General features: G+C 38.0%; 1 long non-coding RNA gene across 2 annotated transcripts in view; it reads right to left on the bottom strand.

Moving 5' to 3' along the window:
• Positions 1 to 742: 742 nt before the first annotated feature.
• Positions 743 to 18,597, bottom strand: part of LOC144341015 (uncharacterized) — a 44,456-nt gene continuing 26,601 nt past the window's right edge. The window contains exons 3-5 of one of the 2 annotated variants that reach the window (XR_013417589.1): positions 12,049 to 12,146; positions 7,480 to 7,535; positions 743 to 937 (exon numbers count right to left, since the gene is read on the bottom strand). This is a non-coding gene — a long non-coding RNA (uncharacterized LOC144341015). The remainder of the gene's footprint in view (positions 938 to 7,479; positions 7,536 to 12,048; positions 12,147 to 18,597) is intronic. The other variant, XR_013417590.1, reaches the window with a different exon arrangement.

The following is an 18,597-nucleotide window of genomic DNA, read 5'->3' as shown; positions in this document are numbered from 1 at the left end:
GGACCAATCAGCACCCTGTAAAGTGGACCAATCAGTGCTCTGTAAAATGGACCAATCAGCAGGACATGGATGGGGACAAATGAGGGAATATAAGCTAGTCACCCCAGCCAGCAGGGTCAACCCGCTCAGTTTCCCTTCCACACTGTGGAAGCTTTGTTCTTTCACTTTTCACAATAAATCTGGCTGCTGCTCACTCTTTGGGTCTGTGCCACCTTTAAGAGCTGTAACACTGTGAAGGTCCGCAGCTTCATTCTTGAAGTGAGCAAGACCACAAACCCACTGGAAGGAACAAACTCTGGACACAACTCTATTGTAATTTATTTTTTTATTTACATATCTGCCAGCCCTATTAAATTACGGACTCCTTAAAGGGGTGAATTCTTATTTCTCCAACTTCTAGCTCACTGCTCTGTACATTTTAAGCGTTCATTAAGTGTTGATACATATGACTAAGTGAAAGAAACCAGTCAAAAAGGCTATATAGTATTTGACTGTTCTGCATTGAGCAGGTCTATGCAAACCTACCCGCAAAGGCCAAGGAAGCTGAGAGGCTGAAGAAATAGGCTGATAAATCCAGTTTCTCAGAAAGAAACATTTAATAGGGACTTAAGAACAGAAGTCATGTCTCAAGCAGCCACAAGATGAGATGGTGGATCGCCACACTGCCCAGGGCTTATATAATATGCCACAGGGAAAGGGTATGTGTGTTACAGAAGGGATGTGTCTGATGATTGCTTAAGGGCAGGATTTGTGGTAAATACGATAACATCAAGCTTGTTTTGACCTAAGGGAGGATTTACAGTAAGTACATGCTCTTACACAAGGAACGGTAGGTAAAATGGAAATCTTAGAGGCATTCCGGAACTGGTGTTATTCAGAAGTCAACACGGCAGATTAGCATCCAAGATGGAGTTGCTTTAGTCTCCACAATGACAGTCTGGAAAAGGCAAAACTATAGGTAGTAAAATAATAATAATTAATAATTAATAAATCAGTGATTCCTAGGATTTGGGCAAAGAGAGGGAGGGATAAATGGGTGGAGCACAGGATATTTTTAAAGCAGTGTTTTAGTCTGTTCTCATGCTGCTAATAAAGACATATCTAAGACTGGGTAATTTATAAAGAAAAAGACGTTTAATGGGCTCCCATTTCCATGTGGCTGGGGAGGTCTCACAGTCAGGCAGAAGGCAAAAGTCACGACTTACATGGTGGCAGACAAGAGAAAATGAGAGCCAAGCAAAAGGGGTTTCCCCTTATAACACCATCAGATTTCGTGAGGTTTATTTACTACCAATAGAACAATATGGGGGAAACCGACTCAATGATTCAATTACATCCCACCAGGTCCCTCCCACAACACTTGGGAATTATGGGAGCTATAATTTGTAGGGGTTCAGTCAGGATGGTGGGATAAATTGTAAAATAAATACAAACTGTCTTAGAAAGCTGGAAGGTTTCTGAAAAAACCTCAGGATAGAGTTACGACTGAAGGCAGCCCAATCCTCTTTGACTATAGCAAGGGTAATTAACATAGGAATGTAGAGGCGTCTATCTAAATAGCTTATTTACTCATGTGGTCCTAAAACTAACCTTTGACCATCCACAGTTGCATGATTGCTCTCTACTTGGGGTTTGGCAATGGTAATTACCTTCTAGTGGTGTTTACTTGAGAATTTTATCATTTAATATGTGCTGAATAAATGCCGGGAGGGCTAGCTAGTCGATGCCCAGTTGCAACGCTTTACAGCACTCTCGTTGGAGTATGTAAGCGGCCCAAACCATCAGTCAAACAGATAAGCATAATATCTGTGTCAGTGTACATTATTCATTTGTCATTGGGTCAGGTTGTGTAGGATGGACCCCTGCAACAATTTGAGATGAGATTTTGGGTGGGGACAGAGCCAAATCATATCAAGCAGTGAGACTATTTTGTATGATACTATAATGGTAGATAGACGACATTATGCATTTGTCAAAACTTATAGACTGTGCAACACAATGAATGGGTTCTAGTGTAAACTATGATCCTCAGTTAATAATAGTGTACTAATTTTGGATCATCAACTGTAAAGAATGTGCCATACTGATGTAAGATATTAATAAGAGCAGGAGGAGAGAGAGTAGAAGAGGAGAGGGCCAAAATAACTTTTTGTACTTTCTGCTCAATTTTTCCATAAAACTAAAACTCCTCTAAAAAACTTATTAATTTCAAAAAATGTGTTCAAAAATAAATTATATTTAAGGGCTGTGAGTCTATTTCAAGTTACTGAGCAATGTAAAATTCTTTCACAAACTTTGCAACTGCCATTAGAGTATTAAAAAATTCTGAACATCAGCAGGTTGAGATTAATTTGGCCAAGCTGTAGTTGGAATTTCTTATACTGTTTACATTTCTGACACATTGCCAATATCATTACTTGGCAAGACAAGTATCTTCCTAGGGTATCTTCTCTACTTTCAAACATAGTTTTCTGGTTATCTGCAGCCATACCTCATCTCTGCTAATGTTTAAAGTGTATGCACACAAAGAAAAGGTTTCATATTTACTCATACTACTAGTATTAATTTGATGATTATATGTAAATCTTTACCACATGCATTTATTAATAGATTGTACTCAAGTTAGATTTTTTGACTCATGTATATTATCTAGTCTATTTCCTCAATCAAGGTAAAACTTAGAATATTACCCCAATATATAATTTTAGCCACTGTGTACTCAACACTATTAAACTCAAAAATATTGAAATTATTACATTACTCAAAATTATAATTTATCTCAAATGTCTCACTCAATAAATTGTTTTATTACACACTAACTTCCAAGAAATGTTTGAGGAGCTTGGAATACAAAGACTATCACATACTTTCTACCATTAAGGAGTTTGTACTTTTTTAAGCGAAAGGGACAAATGAACAGATAATTATCATACAGTACTACTATTTCTACTATAATGGGTAAGTTTAAGGTTACTTGTTAGTAGAAACTGTCCATAAAACTATTGGTTTTATTGTCAGTCTGAAAATACTGCAGAGTCAGAATAGACTTGATAAGAAGAATCATCAGGAAGAAAAAGAAAAGATGAAGGAAGAGTGAGAATATCACCATGGTCTCTGACTTGGGAAAGTGGGGATATAGTGCCACAATTCACAGAGATATGGAATACAGGAGTAAGACCTGATTCCATGGACAGCTAGAGATGGGTAGTTAGAGGCCAAAAAGGCAAAGTGATAACTATAGATGGAATGTAGGCATAAGAACTGATGCCATGGTAGTAAATATACTTATTGAGGGAGTGTACATGATGTAGACTGTGAACATAAGAGAGCCTGTGTTAAAGTCCTAAGAGGAATTGACAGAAGTCAACACCAATAGGTTAACAGAAGAGGACCTTGCAAAGAACCCTAAAATGGCTAAAAACTGGGGCAGCAAGAAACAGAATGCAGAAGCATGAAATTCAAGGCAGGAAAATGGTTCAAGAAGAGATAAAGAAGGTCAAATGCTAAAGAGAGTAGAAATGACAAAGGCCACAACGTGTACGTGTATACTTGGACACTGCATGATGAATATTGCTCTTATCTTAAGAGAAAAGCTAAGGTGGTACCATTTCCTCTCCTTCCCTTCAGTGCCTATCATTCATCATCCTTTGATATTCATCATCCATTTATTTATTCAAAAAATTTAAAGGGCCCATAATGTCCTAAGAAGTGGAATGCTTTAGAAATAGAAAGTAAATTCTTTCTAGTGGTTGGGATATATCAAAAAGAAGTGGGGAAAGCAGACAATGAAAAACAAGTGAAGGGAAAAGAAATTTTAATGTACTGAAGAATGAGTAGTGTGTGTATTCATTCTTATTCTGCTAATAAAGACATACCCAAGACTGGGTAACTGATAAAGAAAAAGAGGTTTAATGGTCTCACAGTTCCACATGCTGGAGAGGTCTCAAAATCATGGCAGAAGGCAAAGGAGAGGCAAAAGCATGTCTTACATGGTGGCAAGCAAGAAAAGAGCTTGTGCAGGGGCACTCTCATTTATAAAATCATCAGCTCTCCTAAGAAGTCACTCACTATCATGAGAACCCTATGGGGGAAACTGCCCCCATGATCCAATTATCTCCACCTGGTCCTGCCCTTGACAAATGGGGATTATCACAATTTTAGGTCAGATTTGGATGGACACACAGATCCAAACCACATCCTTCTGACTCTGGCCCCTCCCAAATCACATGTCCTCACATTTCAAAACCAATCATGCCTTCCAAACAGCCCCCAAAGTCTTAACTCATTTCAGCATTAACACAAAAGTCCACAGTCCATAGTTGCATCTGAGACAGGGCAAGTTCCTTCCACCCACGAGCCTGTAAAATCAAAAGCAGGTTAGTTACTTCCCAGATACAATGGGGGTACAAGCATTGGGTAAATACAGCCATTCCAAATGGGAGAAATTGGCCAAAACAAAGGGGCTACTGGCCCCATGCAAGTCCAAAAATCCAGTAAGGCAGTCAAATATTAAAGCTCTTAAATGATCACCTTTAGCTCCATGTCTCAGATCCAGGTCACATGGATGCAAAAGGTGGACTCCCATGGCCTTGGGCAGCTCTGCCCGTGTGGCTTTGCAAGGTACAGTGCCTCCCCTCTTCCCCCAGCTGCTTTCATAGTCTGATGTTGCATCTCTGTGGCTTTTCCAGGCACACAGTGCAAACTGTTGGTGGATCTATCATTCCAGAGTCTGGAAGATGGTGGCTCTCTTCTCACAGCTCCACTAGGCTGTGCCCCATTGGGGACACTGTGTGGGTGCTCCAATCCCATATTTCTCTTTCACTCTCTCCTAGCAGAGGTTCTCCATCAGGGCTTCACCTCTGCAGCAGACTTCTGCCTGAACATCCAGGCCTTTCCCTACATCCTTTGACACCTAGGCAGAGGTTCCCAAACATCAATTATTGATTTATGCACACCAGCAAGCCCAACATCACATGTTAGCTACCAAGGATTGGGGCTTGCACCGTCTGAAGAAATGGCTCTGACCTGTACCTTCAACCCTTATAGTCACAGCTAGAGATGTTGGGATGCAGGACACCAAGTCCTGAGGTGGCAAGCAGCAGGGGGGCTCTGGACAAGGCCCAGGAAACCACTTTTCCCTCATAGGCCTCCAGACCTGTGATGGGAGGGGCTTGCTGTGAAGTTCTCTGGCATGCCCTGGAGACATTTTCCCCATTATCTGGGTAATTAAAATTGGGTTCCTAATTATTTATGCAAATATCTGCTGCCAGCTTGAATTTCTCCCCAGACAATTGACTTTTCTTTTCTACTGCATTATCAGGGTGCAAATTTTTCAAACTTTTATGCTCTGCTTCCTCTTGAACACTTTGCCACTTGAAATTTTGTCTGCCAGATATCCTAAATTATCTCTCTCAAGTTCAAAGTTCCACATATCTCTAGGTCAGAGCCAAATGTCATCAGTCTCTTTGCAAAGAGTGACCTTTGCTTCAGTTCCCAACAAGTTTCTCACCTCCATCTGAAAATACCTCAGCCTGGATTTTATTGTCCATATCACTGTCAGCATTTTTGTCAAAGCCATTCAACAAAGTTCCAAACTTTCCCACATATTCCTTTCTTCTGAGTGTTCTAAACTGTTCCAAACTCTGCCTATTACCCAGTTCCAAAGTCACTTCCACATTTTTTGGGTATCATTACAGGAGTGCCCCATACCCAGCACCAATTTACCATATTAGTCTGTTCTTATGCTGCTAAAAAAGACATACCCAAGACTGGGTAATTGATAAAGTAAAAGAAGTTTGATAGACTCACAGTTCCACATGGCTGAAGAGGCCTCACAATCATGGTGGAAGGCAAAGGATGAGGAAAGGCACATTTTACATGGTGGAAGGCAAGAGAAGTGACAGTCAAGTGAGGGAGGAAGCCCCTTAAGAAACCATTAGATCTCATGAGAACTCACTCACTATCATGAGGATAGTATGGGGGAAACCACCTCCATGATTCAATTATCTCTACTTGGTCCCATCCTTGACATGTGGGGATTATCAAAATTCAAGATGAGACTTGTGTTGGCACACAGAGCCAACCCATGTGATGAATTCGAGATAACAAATATACACCAACATCAAAATGAAATGCCTAATATAAGAACAAGGAATTTCTTTCTTTCATTTTCATTTTTTTTAATTCAAGAGAAAAGAGAATTCAGATATTTACCTGCCTCATATCATTTGACTTTGGGTCTCTACCCAAATCTCATCTCAAATTGCAATTCCCAAGTATCAAGGGAGAGATCTGGTGGGAAGTTGAATCATGGTGAAGATTCCCCCATTTCCCCCATGCTGTTCTCCTGATAGTGGGTGAGTTCTCACAAAATCTGATGGTTTTATAAGTGGTCTTCCTACTTCGCTTGCCCCAATCTCTCACCTTCTGCCAAGTAAGATATACCTCTTCTTCTTCTGACATGATTGTAAGTTTCTTGAGGCCTCCCCAGCCATATAGAACTGTGAGTCAATTAAACCTCTATCCTTTATCAATTAACCAGTCTCGAGTATTTATAGGAGTGTGAGAACAGACTAATACAATGCTATTAGATTGATGCTATTATAGAAAAGGAAAAGATACTGAAAATAATGTAAAAATCAAGCAGATAAATTGTGAAGTAGTACTCCAATGAAGAGGAAAAGAACTAGATTTTGAAGTAAAAATAGAAAGATTTATGGTTACAGCAAAGAAGTGACATTGTTAGCATGATCTGGAAGCAAGGAAAAAGGAAATAGTCATAAGTGTGTTAACATTAATTAAAGGAATTTACACTTTATACTTTTCAGTAAAGTAAAAGGTCTCATACTCACAGTGAAGAAGATAGTTTAGGGACGGGGAGGTTAGAAGAGAGTGGAAATGCTTGAATTTGCTACAGTAGGTCATGACAGTAAATAGAGGGCCACATTTATTTTTGTAGTTTATTATTTGCTCTCATAACTCCCTAATAGCATGAACTTGAAAATACACAAGTTTTATAGAGTTATCCTTGTGGATACAACAATAACATCATCACATTGACATTATTGAGAAGAAAGTGATGCAAATAAAGGGCTGTGAAATCTGGAAAAGAATGAATAGAGAAAAGTCAAGAGAGAGCTGACAGGGAAGAAGTAGAATTGCCAAAGATCTACAGATCTAAAGTTTAAGAGCCTCAAAAAATTACAATAATGTATGTCCAACTAAAGGTAAAAGTTAAAAAATACTAATATCTGAAAATTTATTGAAAAACTAGTTTTAAAACAGAATGCTTTAGACAAATATTGATTTAACTGTTTGGCATCATCTCTTAAATAATTACCAACTGTTTTATCAGGTATACTTAATTAACCAAGAAATTCAATTATGTACAAAGAAGACAGTGGACTTATTTGAAATTAACAGAATATGACAAAGATTTGGAAGTAGACTTTTGATTCATTGCTTAGGGTGAAATCTTACAGAAAAAGCTGGAAGATGACTGGAGGTACAGGTGGCATAGCTTCTCTGTTGTTCATCTGTTAGGGAAAAGAACAGAACTTTGGGAACAAAATCAATAGAACTACAGATACATTCTAGGGTGCTAGGGAGGTATTCACCAGTAAAACTCAGGGAGATAAAACAAGTTGAGGAAATGAGCCTGTTTTAGTTGCTATTTTTTTTAACAGACTATTTTTTGGAGCATAGGTTCACAGCAAAAATAAGACAGAGAGAGAGAGAGAGATTGAGAGATTGAGAGCAGAAGGTACAGATATTTTCTATATACTCACTGCCCTCACACATGCACGGCTTCCCCAACTATCACCATCCCTCACCATTTGTTAAAACTGATTAATCAATATGGCCATGTCATTATTAACCAAAGTCCATAGTTTCTATTAGGGTTTCCTCTTGTTGTACAACATGAGGAAATATATCAAAGCCAATATTTGTGACTTTGAACAAATGTATAATAACAGGTATTCATCGTTATAGTTTTAAGCAAAATAGTTTCACCACCCTAAACATCTCAAGTGCAATTAAAGATCTCTGTTCTGTCTCTACACTTTTATCATTTCCAGAATGCCATATAGTTGGAACCAAGGCACCCTTTTCAGATTGGCTTATTTCATTTAGAAGTACATTTAAGGTTCCCCCCGTCTTTAAATGGCTTCACAGCTCCTTCCTTCCTTCCTTCCTTCCTTCCTTCCTTCCTTCCTTCCTTCCTTCCTTCCTTCCTTCCTTCCTTCTTTCCTTCCTTCCTTCCTTCCTTCCTTCTTTTTTTAGACGGAATCTTTCTGTCACCAGGCTGGTGTGATCTTGGCTCACTGCAACCTCCAACTCCCTGATTCAAGTGATTCTCCTGCCTCAGCCTCCTCAGTAGTTGGGATTACAGGCACGTGCCACCACGCCCAGCTAATTTTCGTATTTTTAGTAGAGATGGGTTTCCCCATGTTGGCCAAGATGGTCTCAATCTCCTGACCTCCACCAGCCTCAGCCTCCCAAAGTGCTGGGATTACAGGCATGAGCCACTGCACCCAGCCACAGCTCATTTCTTTTTAGCACTGATTAATATTCCATTGTCTGCTGTATCACAGTTTATTCATTCACTGACCTACTGAAAGACATCTTGGTTGTTCCAGGTTTTAGCATTTACATAAAGCTGCTATAAACATCTATATGCAGGCTTTTGTGTGGGCATAAGTTTTCATATTCTTTGGATAAATACCAAAGAGCAAATTGCTAGATGAAATTTCCAATAGAGATTTAGAAGTAATTTGAGTCCACTTTCAAATAACACTATGCCACTTCATGGGTAGTGTAAGTACCTTATAATAAAAAAAAATTCTAATTCCTCTCTCTTATCCATATCATTGCTGGCATTCATTACACTTATACATAACCATACATAAACATATATATATGTATATTCAAATACATTGTCGCTATTGTTTTGAACAAACTGTTACCTGTTACATGAATTAGGAATCAAAAATAGAAGTTTTTATTCTATCTTTATTTTTTTTCATTCTCTTTCTATCTTTATGTAGATTCAACTTTCTGACCTATATAATTGTACTTTTCTCTACAGAGTTTCTTTAACACATCTTGCAAAGCAGGTCTACTAGCAACAAATTCCATTAATTTTTGATTGTCTGAGAAAGTCTTTCTTTCTGCTTCACTTTTAAAGGATAATTTTGTAGGGTACAGAATTCTAGTTTGGTGGGGTTTTTTCCTCAACATTTTAAATACTTCACTCTCTTCTTACTTGCATGGTTTCTGAGAAAAAGTAGTATGTAATTCTTTGCTCCTCTATAGGTAAGAAGTTTTTTCCTCTAGCTCCTTTCCAAATTTTTTCTTTATTTTTGATGTTCTGCAATTTGAATATAATATGCCCACATGTACTTTTTGTTGTGTTATTTTTTTTGTTTTGTTTTGTTTTTCTTTTTCTTTTTTCTCTATCTTTCTTTGTTTTTTTGCAACTACCTGAGCTTCCTAGATTTGTAGTCTGGTATCTGTCATTAGTCTGGAAAAGATTCTTAGTCACTATTGTTATTGCTTCAAATATTTCTTATCTCCTTTCTCTCTTCTCCTTCTGGTATTCCCATTATGTGTAGTTAAATCTTTGTTGTTGTCTCACAGTTCTTGGGTACTCTGTTTTTGTAGTCTAGTCTTTTTTTTTTTCCTCCGCTTTTCAGTTTTGGAAATTTTTTTTTTATTGAAATATCTCTAAGCTCAGAGATTCTTTCCTCAGCAATGTCTGAGGGAACATTTACAGAGGGCCAGGCACTGGGCACCATGTGCCATGCTAGGCACCAGATCAGTGCTTTCCAGTCCATTTTATTAACTGGATCAGAAATACGTGAAGATCTCTTGATAAGTGTGCAGATGTCCAAGGACTACCATATGTCCATGGGGAAAACAGAGTACAGGTATTTGTATTTTCTCAATTTTAATAATCTTGGATTTATTTTCAATATTTCTTTCTACCCCATAGTAATCCTCACCAACATCAAGACACCATACTCATTTAAAAAATATTTTTGAGTCCTTTATCTAATCATATATATTCCTCATATCTATCTACTTCCTTCCATCATCATTTTTACTATAGTTTAGTGTATGTTTCTGCTAGGCAATTAGAATAACTTTTTAACTGGTATTCCTTTGTCCACTCTTGCCATTTACACCTGTCCTTCCACGGCAGCCAGAGTGATTATTTCAAAACCTAAGGCATATCATGCCATTTCCTTGCTTAGTAACCTCCCAGCATAAAATCCCCATGCTAGTTAATTGATAACCTATTTTAGGAACCATGTCTTCTTATCCCTTGTAAGTCTCTTTCTTTTATTATCATGGGTATGAATTTTCAAACTTAAAAATAAACTTGATTTTCAAAAGGGATAAAATTGTGGTCAATGTGTAATTTGTACTGCAATACTCTCAAACGTTTTTTAAAAATGGAAATAAAGAGAATCTAAGACTATGATCGCATCCAAAGTGTTGTCCAAAAGCACTTATTCAACACTCCTAATAAACCAGAGTACAAAGGCCAGTTCAGGATCCTTAACTGACAATCAGCTTATGTAATTTTTTCTCTAAAAGATTTCCATTTTACCATTGTACTTTTTTTATCTTTTATGGTACATGTGAGCTAGATTTCTTTCAAAGTGAAAGACGATTTAAAACTTTAAAATTTGTTTTTATTTCTTTAGTTTTTATGTTTCTTTAAACACCACCATGTGGTCATGGCTGACTAGGTTAGGCTGAATGAAATAGTGTAGTGAAATATCATGAATTTTGCAGTCAGAAGACAGGTTCAAACCCAAAATACATTTATTAATTTTAGGAACTTAGGCAATTTAATTAAGCTTTGTGAGCCTCAGTTTCCACATTAACATATTATATGGGCATAGTAATAATAATGATGACTGCAAATAATTGTTGTGAGGATTTAATAATATAATACATGTAAATACAGAAAGCCCTACATGTTAAATGCCTTCTTCTTAGGTGAATCAGAATTAAAAACAATTACTCTTTAAATTAAGGAAACTGTAGTATTTACCTTCTAGTTTTTCAGTTCCTTGATCGTCTTTCCAATTTTTATTGTTGTTAAAAACAAGCACACAAGGTATGTAAAGTGGCTTTATTGAAATAAGCTATTCTTTCATTTTCATATCTTTGACAGGTCTACAAACTTGGAGTCCTTACTAGGATTTCTCTACACCTCTAATTTGGGAATTGAAAAAAAAAATCACTAAAATGTACACATTTTATACACATACTTCAGGTGGCCTCAAGTGTGGTATTATAAAATTTAAGAATTGGAATGGCCTTCAGAAACAATCTCTTTTACTAATAATTCTGCAAGCAACTAATATTTATTGGATGCTTAATGTGTCAAACATCATGCTAACGGCTTTACATGTAGTCCTTCATGTATTAATTACTCCAGTACTCTTGTATACATTATTTTTTATCTTCCTTGTATACATGAGGGAACTGACACTCTGAAAGGTGAAAGAACTTGCTTAAATTCACATAGTAAGTAGCAGTGCCAGACTCTGAAACCAAGTTGAGCATCAACTTGGTTTCCACTTCCGGAGAGCCAGGGGAGACGATTCATCCAGAAGGCTCATCATTCATCCAGAAGGCTCATCCCTGTGAGAAGTGTGTTCTGGTCATAAGGGACATTCTGTACCTGGCTGATCACCAAGGAACGCTATCTGGGCAGAAATGGTACACTTGTGAGGTATGTGGGAAACAATTCTGGTTTAGTTAGTGCAAACGTGCACCAGCACTAGAAGGAACACAATGGAATAGAGATGTGGACAATGCTTTCTCTGTAGCTTTCTCTATAGCTTCAAAGCCCATAGATTTACCCACCACATTCTTATAAATCATTAATGAAAACACTCATTAGAAAATGGGCAGGAGATGGTCATATTCACTGGACACCGAGTCTGGCTCAAGGTGATGAGTGTGGCAAGGTGTGTGGGGAGGCTTTCTTCCTACTGCAAAGAAGCGAGTCTGAGGGCTGGCACCAACCAGCAATGACTCCGCTTCCACTTCCGGAGAGCCAGGGGAGACGATTCCGGTTCTCGGATCCCCCTTCTTGGTCACCTGCAAGTCCCGGCTCGCTCCACCTACAGAAAGAGAAGCCATCTCAGTATGATCTTTGTGAACATAGTCGACCTTTAATGACTTCTGAAAGGAATAGAGTTTCCTTGATGAGCCTCAGAGAGAGTTGTGCCACGTGATGCAGAGAACTTTGCGTGTATAACCGTACCAGGTTGTTGGTGTGGAGCAAAGGGAGAGCAGACATCCTCCATGGAGTGTTTCAGTAGAAAGTGTCACAGCTAGGTCTATTCATCCAGAAGGCTCATCCCTGTGAGAAGTGTGTTCTGGTGATAAGGGACATTCTGTACCTGGCTGATCACCAAGGAACGCTATCTGGGCAGAAATGGTACACTTGTGAGGCATGTGGGAAACAATTCTGGTTTAGTGCAAACGTGCACCAGCACTAGAAGGAACACAATGGAATGGAGATGTGGACAACGCTTTCTCTGAGAAAGGCTGCAGATTTTAAGTGTCAGGAAGGCACTTCACCTGTGGGAAAGTTGGGAAGGATTTTCTTGGCAACTGTGCCTTCTCCAACACAGGCTACTCACAACTGGATTGAAGTCACACAGCAGCACCAAATGTAGGGAGGCCTTTCACAGCAGAAAAAGTCATTACAAGTGCAGTGAACCAGGAAAGCTTTCAGGTACAAATACAAACTAGCTCAACATCAGGGAATTCACAATGGAGAAAAGGCCTTAGGAGTGTGGCAAATGTGGGAAATTATTTAGCCAAAACTCCACTCTCATTTGTCACTGGATAATCATGCTGGAGAAAGACTTATGAGTATGTTGAATGTGGAGAATTTCTTTAGCCAAAGCTCTGGCTTCACTGAACACTAGAGAATTCACACTAGAGTTAGGTCTCATGTGTATGGTGAATATAGGATATCCTTTAGCCAGAGCTCCATGCTTAGTTAATCACAGAGAGTTCACACTGGAGCAAAGCCCTATGAATGTGTAAATATGGGAAATCCCTTCAACAAAGTCCTGGACTTATTCAACACTGGATAATTCATACTGGAGAAAGGCTTCCATATTCAGTATAACAACTCAGGGGGAAAACCTCTGTGAATGTGAAGGAGGCATCAAATCCCATACATCTGAACATCCACAGCGGAGAAGTTCCCCAAAAATTCCAGGTAAGTGGGAAGCTTTAAGGAGCTACATTGTACTTTCTAACCTGTGCAGGACAGGACTCTTGCCAGATTTAGGTCACTGCCAGTTTCTGTGGCATAAACCATGTCACCTCTACCACCTGACAGGTTCCCCGTAGTGTATATTAGTCACCTCAGTGTAACAAAGGAAAGCAGATGTTTCTGTTCTCTCATTCCCTGGAGAAAATCACGAATAGTCTGTGCCCTTAGGGGAATGTCATTCCTTCCTTTCTGACTAGTTAAGGCATGATCCTGACACAATCTTGTCTAAGAAGATTGATCTAGCCTAAGTATTACCAGCAATTTGCAAATCGTTTTTCCTTCTTCCAATTTTGGTCTAATTTGCTTTGCTGCCAAAGCCCACCCAGGAAAGAGTATTTCACTTTGTGATCCTAATTTGTGGCCTGAATGCCAGCATTTCTTTGTAGGCTCAGAGTTCACCCTGAGGATGGGGAAGTTGTTGTGACATCCTGTAGGACTCTGGGGAGAAGGATGAATCCCTTTTTCTCGGGGATGTCACATAACTCCTAGCACCCCTAAGAAGACTTCAGGCACTGCAGAGGAACCATGTGCCTAGATGTCCAAAACTCAAGTTTGTGGTGTCACTTGTAAGAGGCCAGGCTGAAACCATAACTGGTGCAGAAACACTGAGTGTGATTAATGAGGTCTGGAGGAGACTGCATCAAGGTTGAGAATGGCATCACCTCTGCAGTGTCTCCATAGGTGTTTCAATGGCTGTGGCTATGAGCATGAGTGGGTGCACTCCATGCTGGTGTTTTTCCTGGAACTGACATCACTGTCAGAGCAAATAAGGTTTTGTTTACTCCTGTCATGACCTCAAGGCCATTGCTGCACAGTCAAGAAAATGAAAATAGAGAAATGAGAGATCTCATAGTCCAGCGATGTGGTTTTTGTCACCCTTCTAACATTTCTGTTGACTCATATAGAAATGATGTTTATTGCTCACCAATATTTCCTCCCACTGATGCGGGCTGACTTTCCAAAGGCATGGTGGAGTCACTATAGGGTTGCAAAACCTTATGTTTTCCTTTAAAAAGTAGATCCAGACTTACAAGTCATTTTTAACTTCTATTGAAACATAATTGGCTTGCTATAAACTACACATATTTAAGGTGTATAGTTGAGTTGATTATCAGCCCGGGTGATATACCAAGACCTTCATCTCTATAAAAAAATTTAAGAATATTAGCTCCACTTGGTGGAGCTTGCCCTTAGTCCCAGCTTCAGAGACTTGGATGGAGAATCCCTTGAGCCCAGGAGTTCAACACTGTAGTGAGCTATGATCACAGCCTTGCACTACAGCCTAGGCAACAGAGTGAGACACTGTCTCTTAAAAAAAAAAAACAGAAAAGTGTACAATTTAGGTACTTTCCATGTACCGATAAACTCAGGAAACTGTCAAAATCATGCTAATGAACACATCCAAATATCCATTACTCCTGTACACCTTTCTAAAAATCATTCCCTGCTCTCATTTGCCCTCCAGACAACCCTTGATTTACCTTTTTTCAAAATAAATTAGTTAATGTTTTCTAGAATTTTATATTATTTTAATTGCAAAGTGTTTTTTTATTATTCTTGTTTTCTTCATGTGGCATAACTATTTTAATATTCATTAATGTTGCTTATGTGAATAGTTCATTCTTTTCTTGTGGAGTCACATTCTGTTCTATGGATGTTGTCACTCCATTTATCTGTTAATGGACATTTAGGCTGTTTCTGGTTTTGGATTATTACAAATAAAATGGCATAGTTGAAGTATACAATTTGACATCTGAAACTCTTGAAACTGAAAGTTTCTTCCTACACTTGCAACATATAAAATTACTTTTACAAGGACATAGTCTACCTTTTGTAATGGACATTTTGTATGTAGACAAAATGGAGAGGGATGTATTATGAAACTCTAGAATCCCTTCCCCAATCTTCCATCATTATACCATTTCATAGTCATTCTTGTTTCATCAGCCTCTGCCACATTGCTAGGTGATTTTACTTACAATTCCAGACATCATGTCATTTAATGCATAATTTTTTCAGGATGCACTTCTATAATGTAAGTGTTCTTCCATAGCTCTAATAACTCTCATACAAAATAAAAATGTTTTAAAATATTAAAAATGGATAAGCAAATGATTTGATAACCAAATAAAAATACTATAAGTGAGCACTAAGTATATGAAAAATATTCAACCTTACTAACAATAAAGATACATGCATTTAAATAAGAACAACTATTTAATTTTTTTCTTACCCACATTTGGCAAAGATGTGAGTGACAGTATTTGATAGTTAGAAGGGATATGGTCACCTTCAAATTAATTGGTGGGAGTATACATTGGAATCTCGTTTCTACTTTTTTCTTTTTGATTTTGGAGTCAGGGTCTCACTCTGTTGCCCTGGCTGGAGTGCAGAGGTGTGATCACAGCTCACTGCAGCCGCAAACTCCTGGGCTCAAGCAGATATCCTGTCTCAGCTTCCCAAGTAGCTGGAACTAGAGGTGCACAGTAACATACCCAGTTAATTTTTAAATTTATTTTGTAGAGACAGAGTCTCACTATGTTGCCCGTGCCTGGTCTCTAACTCTAAGCCTCAGAACCATCCTCTCACCTCAGCTTCCCAAAGCACTGAGATTACAAGCATGAGCCAGTGCATCCAGTGATTATCACATTTTTGGAAGGTAATTTGGCATATCCTCATAACTCAGAAATTTTACTTTTAGGAATTTAACCTAAGGACATAACTAGAAAACTTCAAAAAAGTGTAACAAATGCAAATAATCTACATGTCCAAAAACAGATATTGATAAATTAACTTATGAAATTTTGTCATATTGGAATAGATATGGGATACAGTTTTGTCATTTAAAATAATACTATTAATAGGATAACAAATACATTTTAATTTATGTGCTAAATTTTATAATAATAATAACTTCACTTGTCATGGACAGAAATAATAAAATTAGCAAAATATGTATGGTTTATTATGGATCACAATAATTATTATATAAATACAACTAAGATCAACTTATTTATGTATTTAAATGTGAGCCTTTTGTTTCATATGGTTAGCAAAGTCATGAATATTTTGGCAGTATCCTGTGAATCCCAATAAACATTTAGTCATTTATGTTTTCTGTGTAGACTACATAATTATATTGTTTTCTATTTTTTAATCGACACATGGATACAATTTGATGTTTTGATACATGTAGATGTTGTATAATAATCAAATTAGGGTAGTTAGCATATTCATCGCCTCATGCATTTTTCACTTTGTAGTGAGAACATTCCAAAGCCTCTCTTCAAGGTATTTTATAATATACAATACCTTACTGTTAACTATCTTCACCCTATTATTCAAAAGCACACCAGAACCTTTTCTATCTTCTTGTAACTCTGTACCTGTTGACCAACTTCTCCCCATCCTCTCCAATCTCTCATTTTCTCCCCAGTGTTGGTAACCACTGCTCTACTCTCTACTTCTATAAGATCAACTTTTTGTTTGTTTATATTCCATTTCAAAGTGTTAACTTTAAAAAGCAAGTTATTCCACCAGATAGTTTCTTCATATGGCTTACTCAAATCTAGAATTGTTTTGTCTACTTGACTTTAAAGTCTGGAAATAATATCAAAAAAGAGGTTAGTTTAGCATGAGAAATTCTTATTGAACCCATGCTGGCTCCTAGTGGTAACCACCTTGCCTTACTAAGAGCTCAAAAATAATTGGTTCAATATTTAAGCATAGAATTGTGCTGCAGATGGATATCAACGTCACCTCAGTACAATTTCTGGAATTTATATATGATAACCTCTTCCCTAGCCCCACTCCCCCTAACCATCTTGACCTGTCTTTTGAAAACATAGCCATTTGTAAATTTCTGGTCTCTGGTACCCATCACATTCTCCTCCAAGTTTGTTCACAGCAGCTCTTTAATCACAAAAGAAAATGCTTAGACACTGAAGAATGTCATTTGTTGGGATTAATAATTATTACTCATTCTAAAAGTATCCAGATTATGTTTCATTCTTCTGAACCCCTTGTGATTTCAGACCACTCTTGCTTTGTTCTTTCTAGTTCAAATACTGTTCTCCTGGATAAAGAAGATTATAAACAAAATAGCACTGAGAAACAGAGGGTTCATCTGATTAGGTCTGCCAAGTTTAGCATGCCCTGCTTGCTTTTGGTTATCTGCTTTTTTTCTTCTTTTTCTTTTTTCTTTTTTTGTTTTCATGAAACTGAAGGCCACAGTAAGTGAAGGCTGCACCACTAAACACTGAAACTTAACCTTCATTAGCTGCATAATAAATTGAACATTTATAAATCGCCATGGTAATGGTCACTTCAGTTATTTTTCAGGAATGTGGGGCAGCTCCTGACCAGTTCAGACTGGTTGACTCTTCAGCTGGGCCTGTGTGAATGCCGGAGAGCATTTTGACATCAGAGGACCAAAAATTCCACCCTCAGATCATAATACCATCATTTTCTGCAAATATGTCCTATGAAATGCCATAAATCCCAACTATGTTTGCATAGATCACTGATTGCTTCATTTTTCCCCCACTTGTATAACCCATAAATATCCCTAAGCCTTATCTTCAGGGAGGTGGAGTTGAGACCTGTTCTTCCACCTCCTCACTGGCTACCTCATGAATAGTCCTTCTCTTTTTCAAAACTCATTATCTCAGTGATTGACTTGCTGCTATAGGGCAGAAAGAACCTGGTTGATGGTCATTGTAGAAGCTGTAGATACTCGATTATTCACTCTCATCTGTTGCATCAGCTATTCTGTCTCCTCTCCACCTTCATGTAGACATAGATATAGATATCTTGTTTAACATATTTTAAAGAGAATTTTCATTACCCTCCCCATGACGTAGAAATATCAGTTCATGGAAGCCTTCACCTTCATAAACTCTTCTTCAACTCTTATGCATTTCTTTTCATTCTTCTACCAATCTCCAGGTAGCTGGGTCTTTCTTATTCCCTTCTCAACTCCAGTGTTGCTTCCTTAGAAGCCTCCTTTCACAGCTCATCTCATGGAATCCTTCCTTCTCCCCCATTCATATCACTCTACCCCAATCATGTGTTGTTAGTTTTGTTTCACTTATCACTACCTGCAATAATTACTTTTTCTACCTCCTTCAACTGGAAAGTGAGCACGATGAAGATGAAAATAGTACTGTTCCCTTAGGGCCTGTTACTGACCCAGTCACATACTAGATATCAAATAGATATCTGTTGAACACAGCGCTGATATTCCAAGCATTAACTGGTACAGCACAGGCAATAAATAA

The sequence above is a fragment of the Macaca mulatta genome, chromosome 5 (assembly GCF_049350105.2).
Source record: "Macaca mulatta isolate MMU2019108-1 chromosome 5, T2T-MMU8v2.0, whole genome shotgun sequence".
Taxonomy (NCBI): domain Eukaryota; kingdom Metazoa; phylum Chordata; class Mammalia; order Primates; family Cercopithecidae; genus Macaca; species Macaca mulatta.
Note: the sequence above shows the minus strand (reverse complement) of the source record. Positions and strands in the feature narration are given on the sequence as shown.